Below are 20171 nucleotides of genomic sequence, written 5' to 3' on the forward strand. Positions count from 1 at the left end.
TGTCCTCTTCAGTAGCTGCATCAAGGGAGAAACAGTCTCATCCCTTCTCCACTTTCCTTTTTGTCTTTTGTTTGTTGTCTGGTGATTAATAGCTCCACATGAGTAATAACAAAAGAGAGAAGTTACTGGTGTGTTCTGCTGTTATTAAACAGCAGACAGATTAAATGCTGCATGATGCTGAGTTTCCTAATGAGAGTATTTACTAGAATTTGTTTCCCTCTGTTGTATATTTTTTCGTGCTAGTAGACTCCATTAATCAATAGGTTTTACAAGGGACTATGTATTTTAGCAGCAAATTGTCAGTTACAATCCTTTGCTACTTGATTTGTCCTCCAGCACTGTTTACTTCACTGTTCCCTATTAATCAAAGCAGCAAAGCTGGGGACAGCTAGGAAAACTTGTGTTGGATGTTTCTGTTCACTCATTTATGCTGTGATGTGTTAGACTTCCCATTCCTCAGAGCCTTCCTGCACTTACTCAAGTGGATCTACATCATCATCCCCAGGGCTACAAGATGAAAGTGCTGATTTTTAATTTCTACTCAGCTGAAGTCTCCATTTTTTAGTTACAGCAACAAAAGCCTCTGTTTTACAGGTTTGGATGGTTCTGTACTCAGATGTGAAAAATCTGAACACACAGCCCCCTCAAAGGTAGGTCAGCCTTGTACAATTTGAATGGAAGCAATAAGATGTGGATGTTAAGCGTCTTGTCCACAGTCACACAGCAGCTCTGAAGCAGAACAGGGACTAGGGCACAGGCTCCACACCTCTCCATTTTGTTTCTTCTCATCTTCTTTCACCACACTTAGTCACCAGCTGGACTAAGAAACCTGATCTTAGAAATCTTCCAAGGCAGAAACCTAGTTCAGATCCCAGTGACAGCTACAGTCATTGAGCAATGCTGACCAACTATACTTCCCGATGGAAAGATCACATTTCCTTCATCAAAAGTCCTTCCTTCCTTTATAATAAAGTCTATGTATAGATCTCAATGGTCTCTTTGCATTCTTGTTGGCTTCCCAGATCCTTTATTCCTTTCATTTTCACGTGGCAAGTGCTGTAAATGAAGAAACATTCTTAGTGAAATATGGAGAATATTCAGATTCTTGAAACAGAAAAGTCATAGCAAAACTTAGAGTTTGGGCTTGAAGTATTTTGGCAAGGTGATGAAACGCCAGGGTTTTTACTCAAAAAGAGTGGGATTGATCAGAAACTCAAGAACTTTGCAGTGGTACTCTTCGCCTATTTCTCTTTTGACTTTGTGCATAGGCCTCACTCCTTGAGAACAGAGGATACATAATAACAGCTCACTGTAACTGTCCATTTGGAAATTGCTTTGGTGTAGCCTGTGCAAAATGTTTTTTGGGGCTTCCGCAATATTATTGCTCTCCACGTCAATCTGAAATAGATTGAACAAGGGTGAAGGATTCAAGGGCGTGGCTGTGGAGAGAGACTTTGGGGATCACAATGATGTGGAAAGATTAGAGTGACTGAGAGAAACATATACCTGTGAATATGTTGAGGTTTACAAATTAGTATTTTCACTCATACTTTAGCCCTTTTTTTCCACATCTGTGACCTTCAGTTTTGTCATATTAAATCACGTGAAGCAATCAGTGCTGCATCTGTCAAAAAGTAGAAGGCATAAATATCTGTGTTTGACCACGGATTAACAAAATTTAAAAGAGATCAAAAGTGTTCAAGTATCTAATAAAATTCAGATTAAAATCTTCTTGCCGGTAATTCCTAAGCAGGAAAAAAGCTTTTCTTGAGTGTATTTATCATTGCAAATTACCTGCTTACCTCTGAATGCCACAGTAAAAAGCACCAATGTGTCTTGATAAAGCAAGGATTAGAAATGCTTGGAAAAAGGAAAAAAAGAGGGAAAGGAGAACACTGTGGAGTCAGTTTCTGCTTACAGGGAAAAGCGCATCAAAAAAGAATGACCAAAATGTTGTATCTGTGTGCAGCAGTTAGTTAAAATGCCTTTTGACAAGTGTGTTGGGAAGGAAGAGAGAAATTAAAAACATTCAAAAAAACAGATTAAATTGAAAAGGCTCTTCTAATGTCTGATCTACTCAGCTGCCTTTAAAGTTAAAGTTAATGATGCACCAAAGAAAATATAAGAAGAAACAAGAATCTGAAAATGAACTGGTTTTTATAGCTCTTTACGAAAACTAGGAAATGAGTGTTTTGTCTCAGGCCCTAAAAGCCTCTCCAGCTAAGTCCTGCAGGGCAGTGTGTTTCTCTGAAACTACATTTGCATCTGTTCATGTCCAGAGTGGTCATTTAGAATCAGACAATAAATCCTACCCAAAACATCCTTTACCACTGAAGTCAGTAGCAGCACAGGAGCTGCAATACTGTTTTAGATGACAGATCCTGTTTTTTCTGTCTCCTTTTCAGCAGTGATCAGTAACAGATGCGTCAAGACACAGGATTATAGAATCCCAGTCTGGTTTAGGTTGGAAGGGACCTTAAAGCTCATCCAGTTCTAAACCCTGACATGGGCAGGGACACCTTCCACTAGACCAGGTTGCTTCAAGCCCTATCCAACCTGGCCTTGAACACTGCCAGGGATGGGACAGCCACAGCTTCTCTGGGCAACCTCACCACACTCACAGGGAAGGATACTTGTTTAAGCACTGTGTTCTGTAGTACATGCATGATGCAAAGTTCTTTTCCAGTCCAGGGGTACCAAAAGATAGATTTATGTCCTGAGGAGTGCATCTTGAAATTTATAATAACTAGTAGCACTAAGGATATTAATCCATTCTTATCCCACTAAGTTCTTTGAAATGTAATGTTAAACATGCCCCGATTCTCATACCTACAGTGGGCTATTCACTAAAAATTAAACAAATGTGTATGTTTGTAGGCTGTGCCTGAGGTCTTTGAGAGATCAGAGCTTTGGAAAGCTGTTCTGCCTCAACTGAGTTAGAGGCTAAGAATAATAAAGTGGATAAGAAGTTGCAGAGTGGCATAGCAGCAGGGAATAAAATGGGATTTTGCACAGCATATGTTCTGGCAGGACCTGGCAGCCTGAGCATGGCAGTAACAGTAGATTAAATTTCTTAGCAATATTCCAGAAGTTACTTTCTGTGTTATCTTGTCTGAGGAACTACCTCAGCTTTCCCATCTCTGAAACAAATAGCTACTTGTTCGATTAGTGAATTCCTGTTTGTGAAGAGCTCTGATGAATGGAAAGTGCTTCATACTGGCAGTAAAGGCTACAAAATAATCATCTAGAAGATTTTTCTGAAGGTTGCATTGATTTTGTCATTTACAGCCAAATTGGATAAAGTAGAGGAGATTGTTTTGTCAGCACCAGTCCTGCATCAGGGTGAAATTCAGCCATACAGTGAGGATAAGAACAAAACTTCAGCAATCAAATCTTGTTTAAAGATGCTAAAGGGACTCTAGGTGAGGCACAGGGATTGTGTGGCATTTTTATGTAATTCACAAAGACTGTAGGGAAACACAGCAAACCACCAACCTAGAATTACTGAATTTTGTTTTTCTTCATCTCTAGTAATTGACTGGTAATACTAGAGGCTGTAGTGATGGGACAACAGTTACTGCATGAAGAAGAAAAATACCTGAAATCACTATCAAGCAGGTGTCATGGTTTAAACAAAGTCAGCCATAAACCACACAGCCCATCCACTCACTCCCCACCTTCTTGCCCTCCCCCTACACCCGGGGGGACAGAGAGGAGAATTGAAAAGAATGCAACTCCCACGGGTTGAGAGAAGAACAGTTTAGTAACTAAGGTATAACACAAACCACTACTGCTACCACCAATAATAATGATAAAGGAAATAACAAGAGGAAAGAATACAACACCTCAACACCAGCTGACCAATAACTTGCCCCACTCCCCCCAGCCAAGCACCAACCGATACCTCCTCCAACACTGCAGTCCCTAGCCCCTCCAGGTAACTCTCCGTTACATCGTGGGCATGACGTGCTGTGGTATGGAATGCCTCTTTGGCTAGTTTGGGTCAGGTGTCCTGTTTCTGCTTCCTCCTGGCTTTCCCTCCTCCCTGGCAGAGCATGAGGCTTAGAAAGTCCTTGGCCAGACCAAACATTTGAGCAGCAACTAAAAACATCGGTGTTATCAGTGCTGTTCCCAGGCCAAAAAATGAAAACATAGCACTGCACTAACTACTAAGAAGGAGAAAAACAACTGCTACTGCTGAACCCAGGACAGCAGGAAATAAACCTTTACGTTCACCTTACAATGCAATCAGTTGATGTCTCAAAAAAATGCTTCTTCCTATTGTGTGCCTAGGGATCTAGTTTTACATTCCGCTTTTCTGTCTCTTTGTTTAACATTTGATCCAACAAATCCAAAGGAAAACTGAATGGTATTAGCTGTTATTAGGTGATAAATAGTAGTAACTATTGTCAGCCAGAAAGTTAAATCCAGCTATTCAAGTGAAGTGTGAGATAATAACTATCAAACTCTCTTTATTCTAATATTGGATCAGAGCCTTAAGCCTTCTTTTTGTAGACATGTATCTCACCTGGCTACACAGTACTAACTAACTTTGTATACCCTACTGTTTCCTTGCTGCTTTGCAAAGCGTCCAGTTACCTTGTACCTCCTCTTCTTACCATTGAAATTCTCACTGCACTCTACCCCTTTCCGACGCAGTTTCACCAGAGTATAAAGAAACACTTCTAATATCAAAGACCTTTCTTCAGGACAAAGTGTACTGCAGTGGTTCACATAGGTCACTGTGTTTGTGTCCCTGCCTGTTACAACACACATAGTGAGCACCGATTTCTGCAACAGACATGTTCTACCGGTGTTTGGGGTGAAAAACAAGGAGACATCTGTTATATAGGTAAATACATAAGGTTTGCTTTTTCCCTGATTAATGCTTTTGAGGTCTGCCAGTTCTTGACACTTATTAATCTTTTGAAGTGAAAGGTGGCTTGACTCTCCCACAACAAAAATGCATATATGCAGAGATAAAAGAAGTGCGACGGATGGTAGCACAACACCAGCCATTTTCACCTATGCCAGAGACATGAATCTCTACCTTAATATATGACAAAACATTAAGCGCTCAGGGATCAGTCTTTCCTGTGTAGCCTGGAAAATGTCTACCATAATGGAAGACACCTTCATGACCTGAACACAGACTACAGATGTGCCATCCCTGGAGACATTCAAGGCTAGGCTTGATGTGGATGTGGTTCTGGGCAACCTGGTCTAGTTGAAGATGTCCCTGCTCACTGCAGAGGGTTGGGCTAAATAAGATTTGAAGGTCCCTCCCAACACAAACCATTCTGTGATTCTATGATTCTACTCAGCTTCAGCTACAATTGTTCAATTACATTTCGTAGAACATTCATTTACATATACACAAGAGGTGGGGGCTGTATTCCAGGCAATAAAACTAAACATGCTCTGTCAAGCATGTCAAAGGCCTCATTCATCAAAGGCAGTAGTGTGCCTTTTATGTTCCAATGTCTGACTAGACAGAAAGTAAAGGGCAAGGAAATCATTAGATTTCTTGTGCAGTTTACATATGCTCCATTTGCTCTTTTGAAATTCTCTAGTTTACAAAACCTATGGATAGGTGATGTGATGTGAAAGGAGAGAAAGATATTCCAATGGAGATATGATTCAGGTTTGCAAGTGTAATTTCTGATTTGATCCCGAACTTCATGGACAAATTGTCTGATTTGTGCTTTTACCTTACAACCACTGGATGAGATGTATCCTTTCCAAAGTTTGTTTGATTCTAATCAGTATTCAAATACACTAAAGCAGGCTTTATCACTGCTCTGTACACATTCTAGTACTTTCAAGTCTCAATGTGACTGATGAGTGATTTAAATCATAAGGCAAAAAAAAGCTAGAAACTTCAAGATGACATTTTTTATGTAAAATAGGGGTGATTTTGGACCTGACACAAGTCATCATAAGAACTGTATGAGAAAACTTTGCATGTTACCTATGGATGTTCTCACTAATAGCTAAAAGAATGAGGTGACTGTCTCTTTAAAAAAAAAAAAAAACTAATTTTGTTGCAGATCCAGCATTTTATTCAAGCACAGAGACAGAAATTAACATTATCATAAATTGCATTAAAGTGAAATCCACACCTGCAAATCAGCAATTTAAAAATAATGATACTTTCCCCCCTCCTGAAAAATATCACTTTGAAAATCTTAGTCATCCATAAAGTCCTAGTTGATTAATAAGTATGATTATTGCTGGTTCTACAAACAGAAATACAAAAATCTTGAGTTTCATTCTAATCGTAGAGCAGTGCTACTTTTTATTCAAAGAGCCCGTCGGTCTGCTGTTTAACTGTGAAAAAGGCTTAGTGACACAGAGATTCCTATGTGGGAAAAGAAATCTGTGGAAGTTCTGTTTCACTGTGAAATTAGCCTAATTTCTGACTTCTGGCTAAATCAGCTTCTGGCAACAGTTCATATTTCCACTGCCCTTTAGTTGTAGGGCTAACCTTTAAAAGCATTTTTGCCAACTAAAATACCAAGAGGGACAAAAACTGGACTTGAATCATGTACTTCCCCAGTGAGTTTAGAGGATTCTGTGTCATAAGCTGAGCCAGTGGGGTTTTGATGGCTGAGTAATCCCTCTTAGCCTTGCATTCTGTAGGGAAAGGGTTTTGGAACAACATCTAACAGCTCACAGAAAGCAAAAGACTCACTCAAAGGCAAAGCTGCCCAGTCAAATACTTTTCTGAGGTTCTATGTCAGCTGTTAGGACTTTACTATTAGAAGAGCAGAAGTGGTATATTAGGGTGTCAAAACTTGTAGAAAAAGTTGGTAAAATACCTCCCTTTTAACAGGAAAACTGACAATTCTGCTAGCTGCTAAGTTTCATCGTCAAGAGTTAACTGAAATAAAGCTCAAGCACACGGCATATATCAACAATATAGTGTAATTAGAAATATACACTGAAATATGTTTTGTATTACAAACCCCCTCATTTTTGCAAAGCCTTTGTAATTGCAATGCTCCTATTTTCCTGGGTGTATCTGACTGACTGATTCATTTCCATTAAACCAGGTATTAAAAATTTCACATTTAATAACAGAAATACATCTTGAATTTAAATACAAATAGCTTGATGTTCATTAGCAAGGAAAGCTTGTTAGATAAACTGCTAGCAACTACACAGACGGTTTGCAGATGAGAATTGCCTAACTACATTTATTTGCATAGTCTGCAAAGAACTAAATATTCATATTTAAGCTTAAAAATGTGCAATTAGTAATCAGATCTAGTACTTGACAGCTTCTTCACATCCCGTAAGGTCAACAAGTATTAATAAATGCATTTTATACAATAACCAAACAAGGCAAAAGAAATCAGTTATAAACATAACTTCTTGCAAACGTGGCTCTCACAGTAGTATCTTCTCTTTCTCTGCTTGGCCCCGCTTACTACATGGAATCATAGAATCAACCAGGTTGGAAAAGACCTTTAATATCAAGTCCAACCTTTACCCCAGCACCGTCAAGGCCTTCACTAAACCATGGCACTGAGGGCCTCGTCTACCCATGTTGATCAGCAAGGTGAGTTTTTTGAGTGAAATTACTCATCACTACACTTACTTTGTGTGAGCAATGGCTGAAGTTCAGACCTCCTAATGGTTCATTCTAAACAAAAAATTAGGACCCTGTCATTTGCCATAGTAGGTTTGAATTCTCCATGTGCTCCTATAGTATACACATACTTTAAGTCAGCAGGCTAAAGTCACTTATAAATATCTGATGAAGAAAATACAGCCTGACCCTCATTAGTATCCTCTGAAAAATACCTCTCTGCCCAAGGGAACTACAGAAAATATGTACCTCAATTAATAAAGCTCTTGACTAAATGCTGTGAATAAAATGAAATATGCATTTAATTTCTCTTTTTTAAGCTGGAAAACCCCAAGATATGCTACCAATGGCCAGAGAAGTTTACACTCTGCATGTTTTGGATAAAGGAGCACTGATCTAAGACATATATATAACATTGTTTATGTCTTTGTTTTGAAACAAAGTATATTTGGGAAGAAGGCTGAATCATAGCACAAAGGTGAGTAATTACTGTTTGGTTTAGACTGCCTTTTACAAATTACTTTTTTCCACCATTGCTGGAGAAGGCATCATTCTTCTTTCATTGTGAAAATGAAAGTGGTGACTCAGATGCCAGGGAAAACTGTTCCAAATATATCTTGGAACAGGGCATATTACTCTGCAATGTGGGTGCCTATGTCATTTTACCTCAACATCCTTTATCATCTACATTTTTTCTACAGAATTAATGGAGAAGAGCCCACTAAGTATTTGCAGCATCTTACTTTTATGGCAATATTTTTTAACTGTGATATTGCTCCACCTAATTAATGATTAAGCAAAGAAACACTCTACAGGCCAACAACTAAGCAGTAGTCTGGATTGACTTACAAGTAAAAACTAAGCAGGTCTACTCCCAAAGTACATTTGGAGCACAGCAGTCACTGAGATCCAGTTGATCCAAGCACTGTGCAAACCCCAGATGACATTTTAAAACCAATACCTTCAAAGAAGAGCCCCAAAGATGTCTCTGTCTTAATGTCTTCTACAAAATAACTTAAAGATTTGACCAAGTTCATCTAAGAGCTGATTTCCATTTCAAGTTTGGCTTCTCAAAGAACAAAAGACTGTGTTTCTTCTATGAGTAGCACAAGGGCAAATTTTACACAGAAATTAACAGTTTAGATGACTTTCCTCTCTAATGAACACATTCCTAGGAGGGGGGTGAAATAAGAGGAAATCAAACTGTTAATTAGATGAACATTCTTATAAATAGCTAGAACCTGGAAGCAAGCAACAGCCTTAAGTGTGACTACTTGCAGGTAATTTTTTTGTCTTCAGTGTGTTTGTTAAAGGTTATAGAAATCTCCAGGGCACAGCTCTTCTCTATTTTTAATGATGAGCTCAGTTTCAGGGAATTAGCTAACAGGCCTATGGAGTTGCATTACTATTTCTATAACAACTTTATGTCAGCATTAATCACAAAGAGTAATAGTTAATGGGGAAGAAGGCTCTGGGTATTGAAAAATTTCAGCCTTGCCTTGGACAGTATAGTATGACACGTATATATATTTATATAAAATACATACATAACTCACACCTGTATCTCCACAATTAAATATTCAAAATTGTATGGGAAGTTCTTATGACAAATACTTTTCTTTCTTCTAACTTCTTTTCTATACTCCTTAGCTATCCAACGGCAAGAACAGCTGGACATGAGAATAGGAAAGAACAGGATATTTTCTCAGCCCATTTATGTACTGCAGAAAACTTTCCCATATAAAAATAAATAAAATAAATAATCAGCCGATAAAGGCTTTGTAAAAAAAAAAAAAAAAAGCCCTCATAAATCAGGAAAAGCAGTCTGCTCCAGTATTACTGATTTAAAGCTTCATGGCCAGGTTGGGCAGGACTTGGAGCAACCTGGTCTAGTGGAAGCTGTCCCTGCCCATCTCAGGAGATTGGAGCTGGATGAGCTTTAAGGTCCCTTCTGACCCAAACCATTCTACTACTCTATGATGATTCTGTGAATCTGTGTGAAGTTCCCTCTAAAACTGGGAGATTTTTAAATTTATGTTTCTGCATCACAATGCTACTTAAATGCTTGGGCGTGGAACTAAGGACTTTGTTCCCAGAAGTGGCCATTGGTAACATACAGTTTGTGCCCAAACCCCCGGGTTAAAACAACAGAGTGGGAAAAAACTGCTACTATTCCTCTTTGACAGAAAAGAATGAATTTATCTGCCATCAGTCATGAACCTGACTGAACAGAAACTTAACATAAGTCTTGGTGCTGTGATTCATTTTTCCGGTCAGATAAAGAAAAAAGTAAACCTGCAAACAAAGGTCTGAAGATACTGAATTGTGCTACTTGGAGTAATCAGCGTTTCTCTGAAAGAAGTGCTAGAAAAACAAACTTCAGTGTAACATCAAAGATTCTCTAATATCAGTCTTCTTCCATGTAGAAATCAGGATCTTTGTGTGAGTGAGTGAATACAGGTATGGAAAGGGCGTATCATTTGGGCAAATGATTGAGAATTTCTCAAACTCTACTCAATATAACTTTTTTTCCTTTTTTTTTCCTTTGGGACACAGCTTAGTGCTCATAGTTTTTTAAACATTTGGAAGTTGATTCTTTAATGATCTGTTCTTTACCTATTTGTTCATGTTAACAGTACCACTGCTGTCAACAAGTACTAGGTATGTGGAGTTAGATACATCTCCAGTGCTGCCCAGCATGTTACAAAGGTTACTGTTAAAAAGCCAACATTGATCCACTGTAATTGAATCTTGGTTAATATTAGCATTGGATCAATGGTTGACATTTTTGTGACAGTCAAAAAACTCTAGCATGCTGTTTGACAAATATGTTGCTAACCCCCTGTTCTGAGCAAAGTATGTTTCATACACTATAGTAGTTACCTTTAGGTAACAAAGTTTTGTTTTGTCTAATTACTGTATAGACCTTTAGAAGCATTAGTGCTACATAGATGGCACTTTGTTTTACCACCGCTCAGTACATCTACTGTCACAGAATCACAGAATCACAGAATCCCAAGGGTTGGAAGGGACCTCAAAAGATCATCTAGTCCAACCCCCCTGCAAGAGCAGGGTAACCTACAGTACATCACACAGGAACTTGTCCAGGCGGGCCTTGAATATCTCCAGTGTAGGAGACTCCACAACCCCCCTGGGCAACCTGTTCCAGTGCTCTGTCACTCTTACAGTAAAGAAGTTCTTCCTGATGTTAACGTGGAACTTCCTATGTTCCAGTTTACACCCATTGCCCCTTGTCCTATCACTGGATATCACTGAAAAAAGCCTAGCTCCATCATCCTGACACCTACCCTTCACATATTTGTAAACATTGATGAGGTCACCCCTCAGTCTCCTCTTTTGCAGGCTAAAGAGACCCAGCTCCCTCAGCCTCTCCTCATAAGGGAGATGTTCCACTCCCTTAATCATCTTTGTGGCTCTGCGCTGGACTCCTTCAAGCAATTCCCTGTCCTTCTTGAACAGAGGGGCCCAGAACTGGACGCAATATTCCAGATGCGGCCTCACCAAGGCTGAGTAGAGGGGGAGGAGAACCTCTCTTGACCTACTAACCACTCCCTTTCTAATTATATTACTAAAAAATTATTTTTGGAAGGAAGAAAATCTTCATGCTTTTAAGGGTGTTTGCTGGTTGACAGCCAACTGAATATGATCAGGCAGCATGCCCAGGGGGCCAAGAAGTCAACAGCATCCTGGTCTGTATCAGCACCAGTATGGCCAGCAGGACCAGGGCAGTGATTGTTCCTTCCCCAGAGGTTGGTCAGGCATGGGAACAGCCTGCCCAGGGCAGTGGTGGAGTCACCATCCCTGGAAGTGTTCATAAAACGTGTGGACAAGGCCCTTAGTGACATGGTTTAGTGGTGGCCTTAGCAGTGCTGGTGAACGGTTGGACTTGATGGTCCTAAGGTCTTTTCCAACCTAAACCATTCTACAATTTTATTCTAAGCAAGCACAGCAGTTAAGGAAGTCACCCATTACTAGGTTTAGAACAAGATCTTTGCAGTGAGCAAGCTGTCTAAAGCTATTTGGACTCACATAATTTATAGCAACAGTGTTGGAAACATCTAGGGGTGGTAGGTCCTGGGAATAAGAGACATATGTAAAGGAATTATGCTTCAAATCCAAAACAGCAATTTTTTAATTCTTCTACCACAGTTATATTTTAAGGGAATTCACTGTTTTTATAGGCATTAATAATTCTGACATTTATAACTAGAACACCTAAAACAGGATAATAAAATCTTATGTACCAGTGTATATTTGCAGGTAAGGAAGTAAAGAGTGATTAGTCAGGGGAATCAAAATGACCTTGGATTAGAACATAAGATAGTAATTAATGCTACTGGCAATGACAGAAACATAAGACTTGATAGTTCAGTGACCTGACAAGGTACAAGAAAGTATATACTCCAAAAATTTATTAAAGAACTTAAATATTTTCATAGAATCATAAAATCATAGAATTATAGAATAGTTATAGAAGGCCTCAGCATGCCTTCCAGGAGAATCTGCTCCAAGATTATGCCAGGCACAGAGGTGAGACTGACTGGTCTGTAATTCCCCAGGTCATTCAATTTCCCCTTCTTGAAAATGGGGGTTATATTTCCCTTTTTCTGGGTGTCAGGAACTTCACCTGACTGCCATGATTTTTTAAATACGATGGCCAGTGGCTTAGCAACTTCATTTGCCAGCTCCTTCAGGACCCGTGGATGGATTTCATCAGGTTCCATGGACTTATGTACGTTCAGATTTTTAAGATGGTCTCAAACCAGATCCTCTCCTACAGTGGGCCCAAGGTCTTCATTCTCACATTCCCTGAATCTGCCTTCCAAGACCTGGGTGGTGCAGTCAGAGCCTTTGCCAGTGAAGACCGAGGCAAAGAAGTCATTCAGAACCTCAGCCTTCTCCAAATCCTGTGTAGCCAGTTCTCCTGATAGCTTCCAGAGGGGGCCTACATTGTCCCTAGTCTGTTTTTTATTTGCTACGTGCCTGTAGAATCCCTTCCTGTTATCCTTAACATCCCTGGCCAAGTTTAATTCTAACTCTGCCTTAGCTTTCCTAATATCTTTCTTAATATTTTTTTCCTAATATTTCTTTCCTAATATTTCATATTACCATATTTCATAATATTTCAAACTTAGCCACTGTTAGGTTCTAGTGACTGAGAAAATGGCTTCAACCTGCCAGATGGGAGATTGAGATGAGATTTTAGGCAAAAGTTCTTCCCTGTGAGTGTGGTAAGACACTGGCACAAGGTGCTCAGAGAAGCTGGAGGTACCCCATCCCTGGCAGTGTTCAAAGCCAGGTTGAACAGGGCTTGGAGAAACCTGGTCTACTGGAAGGTGTCCCTGCCCATGGCAGGGGATTGGAACTGGATGAGCTTTAAGGTCCCTTCCAACCCAAACCCCTCTGTGGTTCTATAAAAATGCAAAGCAAATCAAGAGTCTTTGTTATAAATTCAGTTGTACCTGCATAAGATTTCATTTCATTTGTACCATCCCTTTATCACAGCAACAAAACAAAGGAAACAAGCAAAAAAAGCCAAACAGAACCATGAAATAACAAGAGTCACTCTTTATCACCTTTGTGATTGTGATACTCCTTCCAATTCAACCAGAAGTCTTAAAATACAACTATTTGCCAGAATAACAATTGTTTTTAAAATAAATAAAAAGAAATCTGCTGTAGGAAAGGCTGAAACACTACAGAATAGGAGCAGTTTGGTGCTAAAAGGTGCCAGTGATAATGTTTCCTGTTTCCTCTGGATGGATTTTCGGTTCTGGTAATTGAAATAATGTCTTTGTGTTCTCCCAGTTAACAGACCCCACAAGAAAAAGGACCCCATATGGCCATCTGCCATGTCAAAATGTCAGAAGAGATTGCTAAATATTCCTCAAAACTCAACTGTTATCTAGGCTAGAAAACAGAATGAAAATATTTGTGTCTTTTTAGAAATCAACACTGGCATCCACAGAGGGACAGAACTAAAGTAATGGTTTGAAATATAACATCTGAGTCTCCCCCTCCTTCTGAAACTGCACTATCTGATGAGATATGACACTGATGCCTCCTAATATTGACTGAGGAGCAATTTCCTGTAACAGTAATACATCCATCTTGACAACATGTTATTCAGTGTCAAAACCAAGCCCTTGGCTCTGTCTGGAGGCATCTTTCTGCTGTTTTGGGAAATCAGCACCAGAGACAGTCAGGGTTAAAGTGGGTATAAATGTGTTAGCATCCTGAGCTGGATGTTCTGCCTTGCTAATTCTCCCATTGCTTCAACAGACTGTAACAGTCTCATGTGATGTGGAAAATCCCTACGCATCCACTAAATAAACAGAAAAACTGGACATAGTCCTGCAAGGGTGGTCTCATGCTGAACAGAAGTGAATAATCACTTCCCTCAAACTACAGTCTTGCTAACACTGCTTGGTATGTGTTTGGCCTTCTTTGTCTAAGTCACTCCTAACTCACACTCAGCTTGTTCTTCATGAGGATCCCTCTTGCCATTTGTGCACTGCTGCTTTCTATCAATTTGGCATGCTGCCTCTTATTGCTTGGGTAGGCACAGGACTCTGCATTTGCCTTTTCTGAACTTTACATGGCTCTTGTCTGCCCATATCTCCAGTCTGTGAGGTCCCTGAATAGCAGCCATACACTCCAGTTTATCAAGAGCTGTACACAGTTCATGGGTTTGCTGAAGGTTCATTCATCTCATCATCAGAATGATAAACACTATCAGCTCCACTACTGACCCTGACGAATGCCAATAGTAATGAGCTATCAGCTGGTAGGGGAAGTAGCTGACATAACAAGCAGAGAATCAATCCATAATTCCTTTTGGAACTTGTGGATTGTGCCAATAGAAATCTCTTGAAGTTCAACAAGAAAAAGTGCAAAGTTCTGCATTCAGGTTAATCACTTGCATCACTGTGGGCTGGGAACCAACTGAACAGCAGCTCTGCAGTAAAAGAACCTGGGGTGATTGTGGATGTAGGTGAAGTATCGACCAACACAGCAGTCTCACTGTGAGTAAAGGAAAGCTCATGCTAGAGAATGATTAGGGAGTATAGGGGACTATTAGGGACTATACGCCCATAATATATAAGGACACTGTGGCAGTCAGGATGCAGGAGAGTATTAGCCCCTTCCGATCAACATTGTGATGCCACACCTGAAACATGATGGCGAAATTTGACCTTCTACTTAAGGACAAATGTAGAGATGCTGGATACGTTCCAGTGGAAGACTGAGAAGATAGCCATTGGCCTGGAGAGCATAACTTATGAGGAAAGGTTGAGAAAACTGAGTTATTTTGGTCTAATGAAGAGGAAGCTAAAGGGTGATCTAATAGCAATGTGTAACTATTTGTACAGTAGTTACAAAGATAATGAAGCCCAACTCTTCTCATTAAAGCCAGTCCAAAAGGTGCCAAAAGCCACAAATTATGTATGTATGTTCAGGCTGGATGCTGGGAGGAAAAATATCACTAGGAAACTGGACTGCACTGGGAGAAATTACCCAGAGAGGACATGGAATTGACATCCTTGAGTTTTTCCATGGACAAAGCCATGGCTAACATGATCTAGTGTGGAAAAGAGTGCTGATTTACATGGGCAGTGGATCTGTATATCCTCTCAGAGGTTACACCCCAAAACCTGTGAAAATATATGAGAAAAAAAAATCTAACAATTTAGGCAAAGAGTGTCAGGAGAGTGATCAGTCACCTCTGTTGTTGTGCTTATGTCCTTCAGGTATCTGCTACAGATAGGTGATAAGTAACTACAATACAAAGCTAATAAAACCTGTGTTATTTACTCTGTAGTAGAGTTGTTCTTTCTGGGACATGTTTCCTTAGGAGATGGATTAGTCTTTTTATTGTGCAAGTTTGGCAAATGCAAAATGATTAGACAGCAATTTTTAAAATCCCATTTTTACATCAACAGTGGCACAGTCCTTTTGGAAAGGCCTATACTAGTGTGAAAGGTAAAGTTCAGCCACCAGCATGGAAAAAAAATCTTGAAGGGCAATTTGACTGCATCATAATGAAAAAAAACAAAAACAAAAGGTAGTTTTCTACCTTCACAGTGACTCACTAAGTTTATGAAGAAAGTTCTACACAAGGGGAAAAGGCTGCTTAATGCACAGAATATTGCCATCCGCAACTCCTACTGGGTCCCAGCCTGCTCGAAACTGAAGAGAGGGGCAAAACTCTGATTAACTTCCCAGCATGAGCTCACACAGATCCAAGAAACTGCTGACACTGTACCTGTGTGAATGCTGTGTAGTGAGTGCCACTGGGAATATGCAGGAAATATGCATATTTGTATCTGAGATTGGAATTTCTTCTAAGAATATGTACTGGGGACTATCTTCTTAAATTCTGCCCAATTTGATTTTCATAGGTGCAGGAGTCCATATGCTGACTTCATCTGGAGTTCTGTTTTCCCCTCACACCTAGCTATACTGGGCTTTGACTCTCAGTATCTACTTTATAAAGTAGGAATCCTGCATAGCTATGTTTTAAGGCAGCTAACGAGGCTGTATCTGGAGTAAAAAAGCAAACAAATTCACTCCTGCCTGGAAAACAGATTCAAATTCTCATCATTTGCCTTGGAAACACTCTCAACACTGGTGGTTTAGGACTTTATTCAGCAGTTGGTAAACAGAGAAATAACTGATAAGTGCTTCTCATCCCCTTAGTTTCCTCTTTGAGCTGACCAGGAAATGAATGCTAAAAGATGCAATAAGGACAGACCTGTCACTCCTCTCAAAACAGAACTTCGAGCTAGTAAATTTCTTTTGACAGTATTAACATACCTCTACACGTAGTCTAGAAAAAAACCAGCAGGTGATACTTACAATGCAACTACTGAATGAATGGAATGTAACTTAAGTTTCTCTTGGGAAAATACACTACTTTCATTTTCACTGATATGTTTTCTATATAAAACATAAATATGGACTAAATAAGAAATCAATCCTTTCCTCATTCCTGGAAGACAGAATTACAGAAGTTCTGACCTGTAGAGTGCCTTAAATATTATGACTATTGCTTATCTCTAAGTGTCCATTCCAAGCAGCAAAAATACTATGTGGCTGGGCAAGAGAAAGAGAAAGGACTTAATGAAAGAGAAATGCTCATTCTCTGTACAGTATCAAGCTTTGCAGAGGACCACTTGAGTGTGTAACAGGAGAGAAAGGGGACAGTCCAGAGAACTCGATCCTTCAATGAAAGATGGTTGAAAGTTGTCAGTACAAACTTATTCTGCTCCATCATCTCTCAACACGGATGAAATTTTTCATTGTCTTTCATAGATATTCCTAGTGCTATGTGTAGCAAAGTGGGGCAGATCATAGAGTCCTGGACTGGTTTGGTTTGGAAGAGACCATAAAGCTCATCCAGTTCCAATCTCCTGCCATGGGCAGGGACACCTTCCACTAGATCACGCTTCTCCAAGACCTGTACAACCTGGCCTTGAACACCATCAGGGATGGGGCAGATGCAGCTTCTCTGGGCACCCTGTGCCAGCACCTCACCACCCTCACATGAAAGAACTTCTACCTAAGATCTCATCTCAATCTCTCCTCTGTCAGGTTAAATCTATGCTGCCTTTTCCTGTCCCTACAGGCCCTTGTCCAAAGTCCCCCTTCAGGCTTCTTGTAGCCCCTTTAGGCACTGGAAGCTGCTCTAAGGTTTTCCCAGAGCCTTCTCTTCTTATCCTGGAAGGTCCTGGAGTATTAATTTTGCTTTGAAAACATAAAGATGCCTCACAGTAGACCATAACCTATTCTGGCACTCTCTAGTGGCTCTTTCCAGCTGCATTCAGCTTAACAGGCCTTGCTGATCAAAGTGTTCCCATAACCATACAAAGTGAGGAAGAGGAGGAAGCACCATGACATGACTGAGTCTGATCCCAACAGGGGTTTTTGAAGAGAAAGACAAATGTCTTAAGTGAGCTGACACAGCACAGAAATGGAGCCTGAATTATTTCTGATGGTTTAAGGCTAAGAGCTCATCTTAGTTAACAGTGGTGAAAATGGTAGTACCAACTCCTGCGTCCTGTCCCCTTCATTTATATAACACTGGCACTGTCATTCATGTACTGCTCAAGGGACAACCAATTCTTTGAGATTTTTAGAAGACAGAAGCTCAGGCTACTACTTAGTGCACAAGTAGGATAAGGAGCTCCATGCTTGATTCCAGCTCTACCACTCCCTTTTCTCATTCTCTGACCTTGGACAAGTCATTTTAACTTTCTCTGCTGATATTTAATTTTTCATGGGTACACTGAGAATCTTGGAAGAACCCAGCTACAGTTACATTTAGAATGTTCTTTGTGAAAAAAAAATTAAAACTTCCTTTCAGATATGGATAATAAAGTCAATATCTGACAGCAAACCAAGCAGAATCCCTTGAGAGTAGTTTGATAGGAATTTGCATCTTGCCTGATGATTCACTGGAGAGAAGAAAGCCTTTTTTTATTATAGATAAAAAAAAATGAACTTAAAAGACAAAGCTACTGAAAAATAAGCCCCCAAAGCTTCAGTCCATAGCTTCCTCTTCTTAAGCTCTAAAAAATAAAACATTCTGAACACTCCTTTTATGAGGATCTCTTAAATAGAATAATTTAAGAGAAAAACAAACAGCAGTTGTATGACTGTAAAGAGAAATTAGCATTTTGCTCAAAAGGAATGGCAATTAGCAATGATGACATTGTGATTTATACTAATTGAGATTAAGTCAGACAAAATGGCAACATTAGTAATCATTTGAAGTACTGTATTATTCATTATACTGTGCTTTGTAAACATCTCTCTCAAAATTAAAAAGTAATTAGTAGCATTTTAGTCATTTAATTCACTGTAATTAGGATTTTAGGGAAACTACAGCCCTGCTGTTGGAAGCCTTGAAGGTTTTGAATTTACATCAGCTTTTAGTGGCGGCTCATTTTCTGTGGTCCACAGAGGCAAATCGTATCACTGGAAGTAACAGGAAGGTATTGATCAGAGATGGCTTTCAATGGACATGTGCATCCATCTTAATGCAGTGATGTGAGCTAACTGGCTTAGAGAAATGCTTATTTCTCTAAGGGCCAAATCTAGATCTCTATTCAAAGTCAGTCTGGACAATAAATAAGCAAAGTTGTTACTTCCAAGGGGAACAAAGTATGTCCAGTGTGAAACAGGTTGTTACCTGAGCAGAAAATGGGACAGGAAATTGCCCTTCCTGTGTAACATCCAGTAAAAGGAGACACCCAAGTCACATATCCACCAAACACTTTAAACAAGGAAGTACTCATCTCTGGGGGCAAGGGTGTCTGCAGAACTAGCCTTGATGCTAGCCCAAGGACTCGGCTAATAGAGCGGCCATGGACCAGGCGAGCCCGGGGTCTCCACTGCATCCCAGGTTTTGGGAGCCAGGATGGACCTGCTAATGACTGTGTAGGAAGCAGGAGCAGGGTAAGCAGAACCACTGTGTGGAATGTGTCTGTGGGATCCCGTGTGGGGGTGAAAGTGTTTTGTGTGGCTGAGACATGGCATAGCTACGAAGCAAGTGTGGAGTCCTGATACGCCGTTCCGTGCTCTCCGCAAGGAGAGTGGCCGGAAACGGGCGAAGCATATTTGTTTTGTGTTGTGTGTAAGCATTTTGTGTGGCTGAGATGTGGCATAGCTATGAAGCGTATCTGTCTTGTGTTGTGTCTCTTTGTTCTTGTGTATATGTCTGTTGTTAGTGTTAAAGATTACAGTGTTTAAGTGGTGGGGGAGGAGTAGATGAAAATAAACAGTGGCTAATTTGAGGGTTAAGAAGAGTTCCTTCTCTGTGCCCCACTGGCTGTATAAGAGAAGTATCATTTCTAATATCTGTAGTCCTACTCTTGAGACCTGGACTTTACACTCAGCACCAGAGGATTGTAACCTCACATATGGGTGCATAATAACTTCTGAATGGTGGAACCTGCCGTGAATACTAGGAGAGTGTAAACTTTGTTGGAACTGAAACTATTATCTAACAGCAGAGGAGTTGATCTGCAGAACCCAGAGATATTATTTTACTGAACCCCCTGAGAATATAATAAAACTTGTGTGTAGGTGTTCTCATATTTTTACAAATGCATTTGCAGAGCACTGGGAGAGGGAGGCTATAGACATTTGTAAAAGATTGTTTGAAATGGGAGCTAGTCAAAGCAAGGGAATTCTGAAGAAAAGCCCATTAGGTTGCATTTTGGCACACTGGAAGGGAATTGCAGGAACTGGGGGGACAGAAAATAAGAGGACCCTCGTTATATATTGCAATCAATGGTGGCCATTATATAAGTTGGAGGAAAGGGCGAAATGGCCACTTAATGGAACTTTAGATTATAATACTATGTTACAGCTAATGTTCTTAAGGAGAGAAGGAAAATGGGATGAAATATTATATGCAGATATGTTTTCACCCTCAGAAATCATCCTGAATGACAAAGAGATTGTGGGATGATACCGCCCCAGGATCCTTTAGTATTAGTTTTAGAAAAAGAAAATAATTCAAGCAAAGACAAGCCTGGAAGGCTCAAAC

This window comes from Lathamus discolor, chromosome 6 (genome assembly GCF_037157495.1).
Source record: "Lathamus discolor isolate bLatDis1 chromosome 6, bLatDis1.hap1, whole genome shotgun sequence".
Taxonomy (NCBI): domain Eukaryota; kingdom Metazoa; phylum Chordata; class Aves; order Psittaciformes; family Psittacidae; genus Lathamus; species Lathamus discolor.